General features: G+C 42.3%; 1 non-coding gene across 1 annotated transcript; it reads right to left on the minus strand.

The window, feature by feature from the left end:
- Positions 1-449: 449 nt before the first annotated feature.
- Positions 450-612, minus strand: LOC142431178 (U1 spliceosomal RNA). Its single transcript, XR_012780726.1, has one exon. It is a non-coding gene; the product is annotated as a U1 spliceosomal RNA (small nuclear RNA).
- Between the last annotated feature and the right edge of the window lie 4,147 nt (positions 613-4,759).

The raw sequence follows: 4,759 nt of genomic DNA on the forward strand, positions 1-4,759 counted from the left end.
AAAAAGATGAGCTGTTTCCTAGGTGGTATTAGAATAGTTGGATAGGTAGATTTTAAAGGTAGCATCAATGTCATTTGTCACAATGGACACTGGACTGTTTTCCAAATGGATTAGAGATTTAAATATAAACAAACAGTCCTGAGAGAGAGGACAAAATAGGAACTTGATTGGGGGGCAGGGGAGGGCTGTATCTTGTTTTGCTGATTTGACTTTGAAACTCAAGAAATACCTTACAGACTCATAAAATGCAATTAATTGGGGGGAAACAATTCCTTGAAAGTCAGAAGTTCAGTGAAAGGAAGACACCTGACAGCATACCCAGTTGGCTAACCCGACAGAAAGGCTTTTCCCAAAACAAACGAAACCACCTCATCGTCATTCAGTTGGCTCCCACTCAGGGCGATTCTGAGAGCCAGTAAAACCCCACAGAACTTTCTTCTTTTTTTGTTCAGGGGAGAGCGCAAACGCAGTCCCCACTACCACAAATTACGCAGTTGAGTTTCCCACATTTGGGGAAATCACAGGGGTCAGCACCTCTGGAGTGCAATGGATGAGCCTCGCCCTGGGAAAACCACCTTCGTGATCATGGTGTCTCCCCTGCCAGGTTAGTATATCCCCACAGAACTTTCAGAGCTGTTACCTTTACAGAAGCAAATGGCCACGTCTTTCGTCCATAGGTCGGAACTGACAGCCTTTTAGTTATCAGCCAAGCACTGAACCACCAGCCACTTGGGCTCCTTGATTTTTTCAAGTGATTTAAAAATACACTACTGATTTGACTAATGTAGTCTTAATAGGATATAATTGGAATCCTGGTAGCATAGCCATTTGTCATTAGGCTAGGATCCTCAAGGCCCACAGTTCAAAACCACCAGCCACTCTGGGACAGAAAGACAAGCTTTCAACACCAGTCTGTAAATAGTTACAGTCTAGGAAATTCTCTGGGGCCGCCCTTCCCTGCCCTGTAGGGTTGCTATGAATCTGCATCGACTTGATGGCAGTGAGTTAGTTTTTGTTTGTGTATGTGGATATAATTAAGGACAAAGCAGAACAAGAACTTTTTTATTCATAAATTGCTGTTAAGAATCATATTTTAAACAGGTTATAGGCACATAATCCATATACCATACAATTAAATAGTTCAAGCATATCAATAAAATCTGTGCCATCATCACATCACCACGATCAATTTAAGACATGTTCTTCTTTTTTGTATTGATTGTTTTCAGCTCCCTATTTCCCTACCCCCTTCTCTGCCATTCCCCCAAGAAACCATGAATCCATTTACTGTCTCCATAGATTCACCTCTCCTGGATTGCACGTACAGAAAAATCTAAAAGAAGACTAGCAACAATAACAAAGTAGGACAGAAAAACCAAGTTCAAAAGAAAAATATTAAAATGTAGGATTAACTTAAAATGGGTCAAAACGGACATCAATGATAAGATACTAACTTTTCGTCTAACTGCATCTGCACTGATCCACTTTCCAATGCACTCTGCATGACAGCAAGGCAGTTCCCATCCCTGATCTAAGGAATCAAGGGTTTTTTTAATCATGTTTTTCTTGGCAGTGATAGTGTCACCCTGAATCGCAGTATGAAATCACTTGGTATGGCTCTTTTAGCCACAGTCTGTTTATAAATCCTACCAAACATGCAAATAGGGTATGTGGGACTCTAATGAGCGGACTGGTCAGTTTTTACCATCCCCTTAGGTGCCAAGTGAGGCACCTCAGGAGCAGGAGCAGGTGATGCCAATGACCATGAAGAAAGGAGACCCTGTACTGAGCATCTTTCACCCTGGAGGCAGTTTTGAAGCAGAGGAGCAGAGAGGAGGGAGAGCGGGGAAGCAGCAGTAGGACCGGGAGCTGAGCTCACCAGAGTGGTGGGCTGGCTGCCCTGTCTGCGGAAGAAGCGAAGGTGAGTGCATTCAGGTAGAAGGCTGGGTTGCAGAGTAGGGGCCCCTTTGGGTAGTTATTGGTGATAAAGAAGCTTTGTAGCATTTGCCTGGACAGGACATAGGCTAAGGGGCTTTGTGGGACTGAGGGACTGAGGACCAGAGAGAGGCCTGTCTGTGAACATGACCAAAGAGGCACTCGTGGAGGCACGCCTGGCTAGAGAATTACTGAGTCCGACTTATAACCATTCATTTCCCCCAATCAGCCCCCATAGTCCCGAGTGTTGTTTGTGAGTTCTGTGTGGCCACTGCAGTGGATCATCAAACCCAACAGCGAAGTAGCGTACCTGGAGAGGCATGATAGGTATCTCAATAAGGTAAAAAAAAAAAGGTTGGAGGGTGAAGGCATATCTGATCTCAACCTTATAGAAATTGGTCTTGGGGTAATGTGAAATGGGATTTTCCTGCCCGTTGTACAGCTGGGGAGGTCAGACACCATCCCCATGCCCTTCTGGCACCTTGAGACGGCTATTATGCACTGAGGGTAAGTCAAATGAGTGATTAGGCTTAGCGCCATCGAGAAATGACATTTTCTACATGACTGAAAGAGAACTCCATGTAAGACTCATAAGGTTAAGTAAACATTCTGCAGACTGGACTTCAGATTATAATTGCCAATATAGTGCCATAAGACATTTGTTATATACCCAATCTACAGAAGGTACCTGAGGCAATAATAAACCCAGTTGCAATAAGCACCTCCAGTCCCACAGGTGGGGTCTAAATACCATTTTCCTCTAAAAGAGAGCAGGGCTTCATGAAGGCTCCAGGTATGAAGCAGGTATGTATAGGACGAGCCGGGAATGTTTTGTCAAACTCACAGAAAGCCGAGAAGCTACACAACCAATGGGAGTGAGATCAAAACAACTTCAGAGCCTACTTGAAGAGGCTCTTACTGTCTACGTGGGCAAACAGTGTCACAGAGTATGTTCTTCAGAACAGGTTCTGAGACAAGTTCTTGCATACAAATATGCTCGCTGATAGGATGCATCCTAATCACTTCTGAGTTACAGATCAGACAGACACACGCAGGAACAGAGAAGACAGGTGCCCTTGTGAACATCATATACCAACCCAGAAGCCAAAGACTGCCTGAGACTACCTGAAAGGAAGGGGCCCACACAGCCAAGCCCTCATTAGGACTTTTAGCCTATAGAACTGTGAGATAGTAGATTTCTGTTCTTTAATCATTTATGAAATAGTCTTGCAAAAATGAAATAAACACAAAATTAAATCTGATTCTGCTCAAACTTCTACTAAACATTATTTTAGTAAACATTAAATTTACTAAACATTAAACAACACATTCACATTGAAATTTTTCATGTAGTATTGTCCAATAGAAATATAAAGCAAACCATATATGAAAATAATTTTACATTTTCTAGAAACACATTAAAAATTATAAAAAAGCAACAGGTACCCTCAATGCAAGAATACTTTGTTATATTAAACAGGCATTCAATGATGCTCACCTTCCGGACACAATCACTGAAGACAAATGGGTGCATAAGCAAATGTGGTGAAGAAAGCTGATGGTGCCCGGCTATCAAAAGATATAGCATCTGGAACCTTAAAGGCTTGAAGGTAAACAAGCAGCCATCTAGCTCAGAAGCAACAAAGTCCACATGGAAGAAGCACACCAGCCTGTGCAATTACGAGGTGCCGCAGGAATCCGTTATCAGGCATCAAAGAACAAAAAATCATATCATTGTGAATGAAGGGGACTGAGGAGTGGAGACCCAAAGCCCATCTGTAAGCAATCGGACATCCCCTTACTGAAGGGTCGTGGGGAGGAGACGAGCCAGTCAGGGTGCAGTGTAGCAACGATGACACATATACCTTTTGTCTCGTTCCTAAATGCTTGCCCCTCCCCCATCATGATCCCAATTCTACCTTACAAATCTGGCTAGACCAGAGGATGTACACTGGTACAGATAGGAACTGGAAACACAGGGAATCCAGGGCAGATGATCCCTTCAGGACCAGTGGTGAGAGTGGCCTGAGAGGGTGGAGGGAGGGTGGGTTGGAAAGGGGGAACCGATTACAATGATCTACATATAACCTCCTCCCTGGGGGACAGACAACAGAAAAGTGGGTGAAGGGAAACACCAGACAGTGTAAGATATGGCAAAATAATAAATTATAAATTATCTAGGGTTCATGAGGGAGGGGGGAACAGAGAGGGAGGGGAAAAATGAGGAGCTGATGCCAGGAGCTTAAGTGGAGAGCAAATGTTTTGAGAATGATGAGGGCAATGAATGTACAAATGTGCTTTACACAATTGATGTATATATGGATTGTTATGAGTTGTATGAGCCCCTAATTAAATGATTTTTAAAAAGAAAAGAAAAAGTAACAGATAAAATCATTCATTTTTAATAATATATTTTGTTACCAAGCATTCCAAAATATTATAATTTTAGTCTGAAATTCATAAAAATATCAATTATATATTTTGCACTTTTTTTATACTAACTTCTCCACAATTCAGTTGGCATTTCATGGTTAAAGTACATCTCAATTTAGACGTGAAACTGTCCATCAGAAATGCTTAGCTTGTACTTAGATTTAATAAAATGTAGAGTTGAGCAAATGGAATTGCAAACGCATGTAAAAGTTTTCCCATCGCTGAACTGAGAATCTGGTTTTAAATTTAGACTTATAATAATTAAGATGGAATAACAATTTAGCTCCTCACTCACACCTGTGGCTGGATGCTGCCATGATGATTTCCAGGATGTGCCTGAGTAGAACCTCCCCCTGGCGTTGTCTCAGCTGCAGTCTGTCATTAGGGAGCC

The sequence above is a fragment of the Tenrec ecaudatus genome, chromosome 17 (genome assembly GCF_050624435.1).
Source record: "Tenrec ecaudatus isolate mTenEca1 chromosome 17, mTenEca1.hap1, whole genome shotgun sequence".
Lineage (NCBI taxonomy): Eukaryota > Metazoa > Chordata > Mammalia > Afrosoricida > Tenrecidae > Tenrec > Tenrec ecaudatus.